Source organism: Trachemys scripta, chromosome 11 (genome assembly GCF_013100865.1).
Source record: "Trachemys scripta elegans isolate TJP31775 chromosome 11, CAS_Tse_1.0, whole genome shotgun sequence".
Lineage (NCBI taxonomy): Eukaryota > Metazoa > Chordata > Testudines > Emydidae > Trachemys > Trachemys scripta.
Window position 1 is genome coordinate 39,015,936 of NC_048308.1, and position 13,682 is coordinate 39,029,617.

General features: G+C 38.8%; 1 pseudogene; it reads right to left on the reverse strand.

Moving 5' to 3' along the window:
• LOC117884984 overlaps positions 1-13,682 on the reverse strand; it is a 195,000-nt pseudogene that overhangs the window by 134,032 nt on the left and 47,286 nt on the right.

Consider the following 13,682-nt stretch of genomic DNA (forward strand, 5'->3'; position numbering starts at 1 on the left):
TTAGCTTTCCCACAGCCCCTCTCCATACAGGAAGGATGGTTCTAGGGGTTTCCCTTACAGCAGGGCTATGGTACAGCTATGCTGCCACACAGACAGCTCTTGGCCTGCCCCAGATTTAGGAGGATACATGGCTTGGGGGGAGAGGGCACCTAAATTCCTTGTTTCTTTCATTAGAGGTCATATTCCTTCCCCTACTCTACAGCCTGGAGCAGTGACATATTCCTTCTTTCGTAGTGCTTTCATGGGGATCGCAAATGCTCAGCTTCACACAGGCTGCACATTGGTTCAGAGATCTGGCTCCTCTGGCATAAAACCAGGATCTGAGTGACTTGCTGTAATAGGAGCTCTTCAAATAAATATCAACAACACTGACAACTTTTAAAACATTTACCAATGACAGTAGTCAAGATGTTGTGCAATTAGAGCACGAGGTTGGACAGTACCAGAGGCATCAACCTCAAGCACATTAAGATAATCAATTAAATAAATATATTTTTAGCACCTGGGGGCAAATAATTTCTTCGAGCTTTCTTTTCCAAGGGTCTTTTGAGAACACCAGTCAATGGAAGAGATGCTGTGTAAGGATAAATGTTGAGGAATTGGTATAGCAGAAGGCCTCAAGCTTACAAACACTTGACCAGGTGCTTCTCTTTAAACACATGAAACTTCCCACTGGACAGATCATGTCCTTAAGGTGAAGCGCCTGCTGAAGTGTTTGCAGGTTGAGAGCCCAAATGTTGCTCATTGGATAATAATTTAGATGAATTGCTTTCCATACACCCCTCCCTTAAACCAGAAAACCTAATCAGGTATCACTCTATTTATGGACACAGACTGTTCATTTTTAATATCTGATGGTTACCACAACAGAAGAGATTATGACAAACCATTAAATAAACTTAAAAGGGAGCCTCAAGTACTTCATATAGTTTACAGTTTATTTATATTCTCCATTGTTTTAAACAGCCTCTTAAAATTTTGAAATAAAATGTTGCCCAACAAATATTGTTGGTTACCATTTGGCACTTCCTCCCTTTAGTTCCCTACATTTATTTTAAGTGAATTTAGGGCTAGTAGAGAGAAGATGCCAGCCTGACTGCTCTGAGGAATGAAGCCCTCTTCTCTTTGTCAGTCACAGAATTGCAGACTTGGTACCATACGGGCAGAGGAAGCTTATGTTTTCCCCACAGTGACCTGGAAGGACCTCTGCTAGGGTGGAGGGTAAAGTTCAGTCTAAATATGCACACTATACTTCTGCCCCTTTAGCTGAGTCTGCCTGCATGGGTACCAAAGCTTCCGTGATTCAGACACATATCTTAGAAACTTAACTGAGGGCTTCAAATTTTTCATAGGCAATGGAATGGTCAGGTAATGATTTGTTCACATTATCAATTTGAACCACTGACCTGGAAGTTAAATGCTCCTTATCCCATTGCCAATTTCTGAGCCACCTAGTCTCTTTTAGCTCTTGTTTTCATTTTTCTTTTGGTTAATTCTTTGGTTGCACACCATCAGCAATAGCAGAATATCAGATACAGAGGATTTTTTCATGAACTTGTGCTCTTTCTGCTGGCTCCGTTGTAGCATAGTGCAAAATATTGTAGAACTTACATAAATAGTGGCTGTATTTTTCAAATTCTTTATTACAATAAAGTAAAAATAAACTTTTGGAATCAGGACATTTTCCACCAGAGCTTAACAGTTTTACATCAGGTATTGAGCCTAGACTAATAGCATTTCTTTAATTGCAATCCCACTCTCCTGCCATATACTATAAAAATCTAATACTTCATGCACAACATTTACCATAGTGAAAGATAGTTATTCACCATTAAATTAGTGATTTGCTACATGAATACCATGTCTAGCTTGGAAAAGGAAATGGTAAACATTATGTGAACTCTTCCACTAGAAAGGATAACATTTATTTTGGAGCGTTACTGTCAACCATTAATTGAGCTATTTGGGTTGTTTAGGCGAAAACTGAATGTGCATGTGTCCTTATGATAAATAAATGGCACGGTGGGGGGGGAGGGGTTACAATTTTAAGGCCCGATTCTCCTCTCCCTTAAACCAGTGCTAATCAATAGTAACTCTATCGAAATGAATCGAGTCCCACTGGTACAGAGACAGGCTAAGTGAGAGGAGAATCAGGTCCTTGGAGTGGGGAATGGTTACAATTATGTACGCTGAAGCATAACAGATGTTGTGTAGTAAATGAAAGGGACTTTGGCCACCATGTAATCTTCTGATAGCTTGCTAACCTTGTCGGACACAAGGACTGCTTTTACAACCCCAGCATTTCCGATTAGCATAATTGGCTTCCCCTTCTCCAAAAGTAAATCCACAAAATATCTCAGGCAACTGTCTCAGCAGTATGAATCAAGACAGTCTACTTGCAAAGAAAAAAAATCAAGGCGTATGTGTGTTAGAGACAAAGAAAATATGTATGTTATGCAGTTAAAAGAGTTTAAACACTACTATAAAGCAAATAGTTTGTTTTTAATACTCCAATGTAGTGACAAGAAAGTGAACTAATATGCAAGATTAAACAAGTGGAAATATACAGCAGAATTTATATTCATCATAATCTTAATTTTGTAACAACAGCAAATTATTTTTAACACTGCAAAGATCAGAAATGAAATAGATAGTCTAGTAAGATTACATTATATGGCATTTATAACTCAATGTAGTAGGATACTACATTTTCCTGTCACTGGTAAGATAGTGAAATATAATATTAGAATTATTGCAATATCTATACACACATTTTCAAATATAAATGGCATGCTATAAACATAACTCATTCCACTACTGTATGATTATGTTGAAATAATATAACATGGATATAAATGAAGAAAAATGATGTTGAATTGACTTACCAGCTAGTTTGAATGAAATACTATCCAAGAAGATCTGAATTAAAATTGGGAAACACAGTAAATACTGTAGCAATAGTTTCATTCTCAGAAAAGCACCAATTTCTTTTGAAAATGAAATTGCAGATATACTTTAATATTTATCACACCAGGTACTTCATTCACACTGTACAAAATAGCCATATCATTGGCAGAAATGAAGTATGAAGCCAGCTTCTATAGCAGATAAAATTAGAATCTAGTGAGTGGTGGAGAAAAAAGATTTCTCTCTACAAGGCTCCAAATAAAAAATAAAACATAGGGCCTGTAATACACCATTATTTATACAAACCCGTGAACTGGAGGAGGCAGATAGAAAAATGTCGTGATGTGTTTTTCATATTGAATAAATTCCACACCTTCAGTTGTGTTCCAACTGTCTGGCTGTGCATATGCAACATATTAACACAAGTCATGAGTAGAAAGGTTATGTGTGCTAAAACAGTACTGCTTAGGCATAAAACAGCATGTCTAACGATTAAAACATGGCAATGGGAAACAGGGTCTGAGTTCTTTTCTTGCATCTGCCATTAAGAGAGAAATGTGTTCTTGAGAAAGGTCAGGTCTACACTATAAACTTACATTGGTATCACTATGTTACTCGGGTGTAAAAAATCCATACCCCGAGCAACGCAGTTATACCGACTTAAGCGAGAGGCGGTAGCTATGTTGACAGGAGAAGCTCGCCTGTTGGCATAGTAGCACCTTCACTGAAGCGCTGCAGCGTTTTAAGTGTAGACCTGTCCTTAGTCAGTTAACCAGCATAATAGATACTAAATAGCTACTTGACAGGAATGTTGCAAGGCTTAATTAAGGTCTTTTATTTGAGATCCTTGGGTGTAAGATGCTAGATAAGCACATAGTATTTTAACATGGAAAAATGGTAGACTCCTCTTAATTAAGCCTGCAATCACCTTCCATTGTACAAAGCTTTTTCTCTTTATAGCTTTGGCTTGACCTAAAATTTGCCATGTTTACTCTGAATGTAACCGACCGTGTTTCTATCTCTGTCAATGAAACTGACTGAGGAGCCAAAAACAAAAAAAAAACAACTCACCCAATATAAGATGACAAAAATATTTTCATCATCAGTCTCTCCACTGACTATTTTCAAAAGTGAAAAGAAACTCCAGGATCTGGTAAAATTACTCCTCCTCCTATGTTTCCCTCCAAAATCCTCCACTAACAATGTCCAGATGGGGTAACTGAGGAACACAGGCTTAAATGATTTGCCAAAGATCATACTTTGTAGGACGTTTGTGGCAGAGTTTTGAACAGAATTCTGATCTTACTGGTGGAAAAGGCTACATCTTCTAGGACTACACAAAATAAAACCATAAAATATGTTTAAAACAAACCAAACAATCAACAAAATTTGGGAAATTACAAAATTAAAACATTTGGTTTCAAAAACCCATTAAATCTGCTAAGAGCCAACAATGTTCTGACCTATAGTATTTTCAAAACTCAAGTAACTTAAAAAGCAAGGAAATTAATAGATAAGGACTAGTGCTAAGTGAAATTTTTCAGACAAAAAAATGAATATACTAGTTGATCGAAGCATTTCGTGAATTTGTGCCAAATTGTGACTAAAAAAAATAAAATCTAAATTTTCCAAACAAAACGTTTTGATTTTTTTATTCAAGATGTCTTTTCATTTAGAATTTTGCTTAAATTTTATTTTTAAAGGCAAAAAAACCTCACAAACAAAATGAAACAAAACGATGATGTTTTTGTTTTATCAAAAAATTCAGAAAAGAATTGTTTTGGGCCAACCTGACTTTCCCCCCCAGGTTTGGCCATTGAACAAAAAAACTGTTAATTATACCACTCTGGTAAGGACATCCTACATTTTACACAGCCCACGTAACAAAAATATTTTTATTAAGTATTAAAATCCATATTTCATCACAACCCAACCAATGTTAATGCAGACTCTCAGCCACCCTGATCTTTCAGAACAAAGCTCCTGTCCAGCAACCAGTATATTCTATTCATCAAGCAAGGAGACTAATGTAACATTACAGCACAATTTTCCTTGCCACAAACCTTTGCACTTATCATGCCCTGCAGTACTGCCATTTTTCTTCAACTGAGCTGTCAGGCCTAGCAATAAGAAACTGCAGGAGAGCTAACTACAAGAAAAGGCAAAGGAAAAAGAGGGTGGGGAACTTGGAATGCTTTGTTCTAAGTTTAAGTGGAAAAGTAGACTGTAAAACCCCTGCAGATAAAAGGTGTTGGGAAGAGATCTTAAAGGCTGTTATGAAGTTAAACAATTTTTTAAAAGTGCTGAAAAAAGACAAAGGGCACATACAAGAAAACTTTAAAGATCTGCTCCAATTGCTAAATTTTGGACTGGATTTCCAACAGTCCCCAAACTGGAGAGATTTTTAGATTCAGGGCTCTGCTCTAGTAATATATAACACCAGGAAGAGGAAGTGAGAAAATACAAAATGCAGAATAAAGTAAAACAAGGAAGGAAAATGGATGGATATAAACCAAGTGTGGAGAAATAGCAAAAGTACTAACTTTACAGCAACTGGATTTCTTCTAGACTCACAAGGATCCCAGTGCAGGAGCACTCACCTGGTGCAGCCAATCCCAGAATCTTTTAGCCAGCACCCTCTTGTACACCTTCATGCCCTTACAGTGTGGGTATAAAAGGCAGAGCAGCGCCAGCTGCCACACACTTCCTTAACTAACACAGAAATCCAGATAACAGCTCAATATCATTGGGGAAGAAGGGCAAGTCATGGCATCCATGTGGACAAGGCATCTCAAAGAACACCAGATACGAGAAGGTAAGTAACCTCTCTTTGTTGTGAGCACTCTTCCACATGGATCCCACTGTAGGTAAGCGACTTGCAGTTGCCCCTCAAGGAGGGGAGTGATTGGAGTACCTGTCTGAATAATGATTATAGAACAGCTCTACCAAAAAGGTCATCTGATATAGAAACTGTAACAATGGAGTAGTGACCGGTGAATCTATGAACTGAACTCCAGGTAGCTGTATTACAGGATTTCAGAGATAGGGACACCTCTTAAACAATCATAGAATCATAGGACTGGAAGGGACCTCAAGAGCTCATCTAGTCCAGTCCCCTGCACCCATGGCAGGACTAAGTATTATCGAGAGCATCCCTGACAGGTGTTTATGTAACCTGCTCTTTAAAATCTCCAGTGTTGGAGATTCCACAACCTCTCTAGGCAATTTATTCCAGTGCTTAATCACCCTGACAGTCAGGAAGTTTTTCCTAATGTCCAACCTAAACCATCCTTGCTGCAATTTAGGCCCATTGCTTCTTGTCCCATCCTCAAAGGTTAAGGAGAACAATTTTTCTCCCTCCTCCTTGTAACAACTTTTATGTACTTGAAAATGGTTATGTCCCCTTCTCACTCTTCTCTTCTCCAGACTAAACAAACCCAATTTTTTCAATCTTCCTTCATAGATCATGTTTCCTAGGCCTTTAATCATTTTTGTTGCTCTTCTCTGGACTTTCTCCAATTTGTCCATGTCTTTTCTGAAATGTCACACACCAGAACTGCACACAATACTCCAGTTGAGGCCTAATCCACGTGGAGTAGAGCAGAAGAATTGCTTCTTGTGTCTTGCTTACAGCACTCCTAATACATCCCAGAATGATATGTTCTTTTTTTTCCACACTGTTGACTCATATTTGGAAAAATGCAAGCTACAATATCTGGGCAAATATGGAATAATGATGAACCATGCATTCAACAGGAGAGAGAAAATTGAAAGTAGGAACACTAGCGAAGCACTGGTGGAGATAGAAAACAGTAAATTACACTTGAGTTTGCAATACAAATGGCAGGAAAGAAAAAAGACAGGCTCTTGGCTATAAACAAAGAGCACCATAGACCAAGGAAGTAAAAGTTCCTTCACTACTATCCATGATTATGGTGCAACCACAATGGAAAACTACACCCAATTTTGCCCTCGTCATCATTATCAAATCTGAGGCAGTTCAGTGAAGAGCAGCAATAATGGTTAAGGTAGAGCTGGTTGAAAAGTGTTTTTTTCAATGGGAAAACCTTTGATTTTTCAGCAGAAATTCAAATACAGAAAAATTTCAGCTGAACTGAATATTGTGATATGAAAATGCTGCCATGGTGCCCCACAGGAGTTGTAGTTCAGATGCTTTGGGCTCCCATTCTCTTCTATAGTCTGGGCTCCCTGGTTGAACTACAGCTACCATGATATACAGTCTCCTCTCTTGGAAAGAGGAAGCATTGCATCATGGGAGTAATTGGCCAGGTTGTGTCCTGGGAGATATAGTACAGTTGAGGAACCAAGCCCATACAGGAGAATGGGGACATGAGGCAACCAAACTACAATTCTGATGAGGCACATTTCTAAATTAGAATGACACTGGTCAACATTTTAATCAATGATCTGAAAGTAATTATGAAATCTGTTGTTAAAATTTGCAGATAACGCAAAGATTGGTGGAGCCATCTGGATCCCTTGGTAAGATAGGCCCATTCAAACAAATTAGTATTAATACAGCCAAAGGCAAAGTCATACATCTAAGAACAAAGAATGCAGGGTATATCTACAGAATGGGGGTTGGGGGAACTGGATCCTAGAAAACAGTAGCTCTGAAAAAGATCTACGTGGACAAGCAACTATAGAAGGCAGGGGTCGGCAATCCTTGGGCTCACTTGTGGTTTTTGTATTATGTTCCTAAAAGTTCATGCTTTGGGGTTTCAGCCAGCCACATGCAAGGGTCTGGAAGGGATTGTTTTCCCCCAATACATTCTGAGCCACCGAAGTGGTCAAAGGAATGGAAAAAATACCTTACCAATCAGAGATTGAAAGAGCTCAATCTGTTTAGTTTATCAAAACGAAGATTGAGAATTGAAATGATTATGATGTATAAATACCTTTATGGGGAGAAAATACATATGTTTAGGCATAACAAGAAACAATGGCTGGAAGTTGAAGCCAGAAAAATTCAAATGAAAAATAAGGCACAATTTTTTAAATAGTGATGTTAATTAACCATTGGACCAAACTATCAAGGGAAGTGGTACCCTGGATGTTTTTCTAAAAGATATACTCTACTTCAAATAGGAATTAATTCAGGGACGCCCTATGGCCTGGATTATATGAATCAGACTGGATAATCACAGTGATCCCTTGTAATTTTATGATCCATGAATCTCTTGGTGACTTCAGATCAAGACTTGATGTCTTTCTGGAAAACACGCTTAAGTTAAATACAAGTTATTGGGCTCAATACAGAGGAAATGGGTAAAATTTAATGGTACATGATAGTCTTTTTAAAAAGCGAAAAATGTCAAGCTTGCTAAGCAATGATTAAAGAGGAAATAATAGTCTAAAAATATTGGAAAGATGTAAACAGAAAGGCGATAGCTACATTACTGAGAAGAAATTAAGGGAGGGAAAATGCAAATGGACTATCAGGGGAAATATTTTGACAGTCAGATGACTGCAACAGTCTTCCAAGAAAAGTGGTGAAGCACCACTGCTTGGGACATTTAAATCTAGAAACACTAGAAAAATTATTATTGGGAACAATCCTGTATTGGCAGGCAGAGAGAGTGAATGATGTTAGTTCTTCTTGAGCTTCAGTTTATCCTGATCTATGGAAATGGGGCTGCACGCCTCATGAACAGCACAGCCCCTTATATAAAACTGTTCTTCAGTCCAGCTATATGGGAAAATATGGCTTACTGACAGCACTGCAGTTGCTCACTATGGATGCTTCTGGCTTTCCGGGGAGGGGACATTGACAAGAGCATCTGGGCTTTGCATACTGCCCCCATTCCTTGGAAATATCACAAATAAAGTTATTTTACTTTGCTGGGCAAATCCTTTCACCTCAACCAAGCAAGCTAATATTTATTAATGTACAATCTGCATCCCAGCTTCCACACCCTCTTCCTCTCACTGACTCCAGGCTGGGTTTGGCTTCCTATCACCTTCATCAACATTTTAAGCTTGTTTGAGAATGCCTCCTCCAGTTTGGATTTTACTGACATATAAATATCCCTAGGAGCTTTGGCACAATACCTATTTTTCTTAGGTCATTTCCAGTTAAGACTACAAGTGGCACAGCTACAACAATATAAACCAATGAAAGTATCTTGTAAATTATAGCATTTGCAAAAAACAAAAACAAACAAAAACCAGCCACCAATCATTGTCGCTATTGTATTCAAAAGTCACACAAGGGCTGAGGCCACAATAAAGATTAATTCCCTGTACAGTTGCTTTCTTTAAAATGAAGGGATAAAATTTCTGGCCTTACTATCACAAGGTGTGTTGTTGTAAGAACAGAGGAGTATTGGTTAAGTTGAAGCACCTACATGCCCTGCCTGAGCAGGGCAGCTTGGCTCAGGAGCCATGTCAACCTCCACCCCAACTCCCTACGCCCCCCTTGGGGCCATGAAGCCTCAATGAGAACACCATCCAGACCCCTGGACTAACAAGCGACTACTGTACTAAGTCCCTGTTCTGTATTAGAATTTATTGACACTAGGCAGTCTCGGGATCACCTGAAATTGTCCCAAGTGAAAAGTGCTCAGTAATAAACTACCCAAAGTACAGAACACACTGTGCAAGTCCTATCTGTTTGAGCTTCCTGACACAAGACCACAGACCCGAAGGCCCAATCCTGCCACTTTTGCTCACCTGAGCAATCCATGGGCTGCAGGATCAGGCCCATTACTCACCTAAGTAGCCCAGTGTTTCACATGAGACTCCCAGAGAGGAATTCCTTATTTAACACAAATCAATTTTAGGTTCTCCCCTGTAATTTGAAATATCTGCTCTGAGATCTCACTTCTCTACAGTCAAATCATTATCCCAGGACAGATCCCATTCAACATGCAGAAGAGAAACTTCTGATCAGCCTACTCTATCTGCCCTATGCCCCAATGTCTCTGACAATAGATTTCGTTTCCAACCCTTTTGTTTTTTCATTTCACACAGCCGTAGGCCCCAATCTTGTTTGCAATGAATTTAATGGTAAAACACCTGCTGATTTCAATGTGCGCAGGCTTAGAGCATCCAATCTCTGCACGTGGGCCATACCACTCACCATTGTGACATTTCTACTTGTAAAAATGTGAAGTGTGTGTGCGCGCGTGCAGCACTGAGGCATTTATAGTCCAATTTACGTACAATTCACCACAGAATCCTCCTCAGACAGCAGCAACTAGAAATGTATCACAAAGCAATAATGAAATGGCCAGTGTCCTACCAGCAGTGTAATGATAATCACACATTTGCAAGGCAGCTACAAAACAACGCTCTCAGAGTTCCCAGGAATGTTCAATATTCCAATGAAAAGCACAAATTGTAGTTCAAATATGTCTTCACTCTGAGTGCATTGGGTCATTTACCTTAACAATGTGAACGTGCTCTCATTATCATGTTCAACTTGATTAGTATATAGTCTAACATTTAAAAGTGCACTTCAGATGGACGAATGTATGAATGCATGATTGGTTCCTAATAAATTGAGCAACCTCCTAATGAACTGTGAGGGATCTAGAAGGAACTGTGGTAGATTCTAGACATAGACATAGAGAACCAGACAAAAAGAGATAATAAGGAGGGGAAGATATTCTTTCAAACGGTTTGTCGTCTGTGCATCACATACTGCATAACTCATTGCTAACTTAGAGATATTGAGCAGGAGGGTGTACAGAGTTAGGGAGGAGAAATTATTAGGAATTTGGGTGGGGAAAGTGGATGCTAGTGAAAGGTAAAATGTGGATATCACAGGCATGACCAGTCTGACTGATGTGATTTGGGACTGTGCTACTCAAATATATCATGCCCTGGAGCAGGGAGCTAACAGTGTCTCTCTGTCCATCCCTCGTTTGTCTGCTGTTGGACTATTTCATTCAGTTCTGAGCACCACATTACCAAAAATATATTATCAATTATCACACGCACATGGATTTGGAGAAAAGCAACAAAAATGATCAGATTAGTGAGATTTTTATGAGGACAGATGTAATGTGCCTAGTTTGGCTAAGAAACAACAGAGAGGACATGATCAGAGTATTTCACAGCTGTTGAAAGAGGTTGATACCATGGAAGGGAAAAAAATTGTGAGGTAAATGGGGGTATAATTAGAAGTAATGATTTTAAATTAAGAAAGGGAAAAACTAAATATTAGGAAAAAGTTGAGTGAGATATATTAGGATGTATAATTCCCCTCAGTGGAAGTAGTAAAAGCCCCATCACATTAGGACATTTAAAACTATAGTACTAGAAAGTATGCTGCAGAGATTAATAGTGAATTATTAGAATGAGTTTTTTCCATCTCTAAATTCTAAGTCTATGTTATGGATTACTATTGTGACCATCTGGTATTTCTGTTATTCTGAAATTTGCCATCTCTCATATTCCTCCAAAAAGCAGTTGTTCATATGAACTTTTTCCACTTGTCTCCTATAATCCTTGAATGTCAATATTGTCCATACACTAATGCCTGCCTTCAGTTTTCACTGAGGATACAATGCTTAGACAAGCTGCTGGCATTTTTGGCATAGCCATTTTAACAATTTGCACATCAAGAAGCTATTTGAAATGAAAAGTCAGGCCACAGCAGATATTATAGCTCTGGTAACACCAAGAACTTCCTTTCCAAATATCTGGAGTGTTATACACATTTCATGTCTCAGCAACCTAAACAGGACTTGCTCCCAAGGCAGGTAATGAGTCATTTTTGGCCTCAGCAATACTACTAATGTTTCTAGGCTTAGTCACATAACATGTTTACTCAACTGAAGTACACTGGGAGTTGTACAAACACATTTCTGGGAAAAGGCTGTTCTGGAGTCTAATTTCCTTCCTTTTAAGTTTATCTAATCTTTCTCCATATTTGCTACACCCACCACTGGGGCATCTGAGTGCCAGTCAAGGGTTAAATATAAGGGCTTTGTTTATTTCTTCCTGTTCTTCCACCTCATTATCTGGAGATTTTGAGTGCAGGAAAGCTAAGTTGAAGAAATAAGAATTTGCATTTTTTTTCTGAAAGGGGTGAGGTTCTACCTCTTAAATGACCTCACATCATCACTATTATTCAGACTGGTTGTGTTCTCTATCTACATGAATGACCCAGTGATGTAAAATAAAACTAGAATAGCTCCACTGATCTGCTGCAGAATGCCAATGCCTATATATGTATGTACATGTTTGTGAATGCCTCCGTTGTCCGCTGGAATACCTATAATTCAAGGACTAGCAAAGAGGACTGTACATTCCCAGTCACTGAAAACACAGCCAGGGGAGAAAGGTTTTAAAGGAATAAGGGGTTACAGCACAGATGTGATGTTTTCTCTTCTGTGGCTGTTATGTTCTTCTGGGAAAAAACCAACAAAACACATGTTTCTACAATCATTTGCTCACTTGGGAAGAAGCACTTCATCAGAAGGTAACAGCAGGATCATATACTAGTAGCAATAGCAGGCTCTTTCATGAGGCCTGTGGCTATCGAACAGGAACTGTAAAAATCCAATGACTACCCACACCTGCACTTTGACTGAAACTGTGCTCCTTTTCCTTGGTAAACAAAGAAATAGACTCTGGCAGTAAACCTGCCAGCCCACCTCAAGATTACAACAGCAGCAGCAGCAAAAGAAAGGGCATCCCTCTTAACAGCCACACCTACCATAAAAGCAGCAAGAGCAGGTTCAGTAGTGGTGTTCTTCAACATACTCTCTGTTAGTTACTGCTGACATAGCCAATACAGTAGAACCTCACAGTTACAAACACCTTGGGAATGTAACTCTGAAATGTTCGTAACTGAACAAAACATTATGGTTGTTCTTTCAAATGTTTACAACTGAACATTGACTTAATACAGCTTTGAAACTTTACTATGCAGAAGAAAAATATTGTTTTCCTTTTTTTTTTATAGTTTACACTTAACACAGAACTGTACTGTATTTGCGTTAGTTTTCTTTTATTTTGCTCTCTGCTGCTGCCTGATTGTGTACTTCCAGTTCCAAATGAGGTGTGTGGTTGACTGGTCAGTTCGTAACTCTGGTGTTCGTAACTCTGAGGTTTTACTGTAGTATATTTGTATGTAGAACAGATTGGGAATTTTTTCAACTACATTTTTTTTTTTTTGTTGGAAAATGCCAATTCATCAAAACTAAAATTTTTGCAGAAAGACAACTTTCACTGGGAAGTTTTCTCATTTACAGAATGTAATATATATATATGAATGAGAAGGAGAGAGAGAGAAAATAGCCACAGAATAGCCAATGGCCTGTTGATTTAGAGGATTCACCTGAGACCCCAGACCAAGTCCCTGCTCTACCTGATTCAGAGCAGGAACTTGTCTCCCACATCCCAGTTGAGTTCCCTAAGCACCAGGCTATATGGTCAGTCAATCTGTCAGACCCAATTAATATTAATTATTTATTTTAAGCGGAACAGCTCCAACAGGAGGGACTGCGTGAGATAGAGACTTGAATCAGGCAAAGCAGGGACTTGATCTTGGGCTTCCCACATCCCAGGTGAGTAACCTAACCATTTGATGATCGGCTATTTTGAGGTGGGCCCCTCTCCCTCTCTCTTTCACCAAAATGTTTTAGTTTTTTCTTCCATACTGGAATGAAAACCAATTTTTAAACCTGGACATTTTTCACAAAATGGAATTCTTGTTTTCTGGCCAGCCCTACTTGCATGGCTAATAAAACCATGTGTAAAAGGCATGGTTTTCACCACTGGCAAGAAAGGTAGCTTAGCCC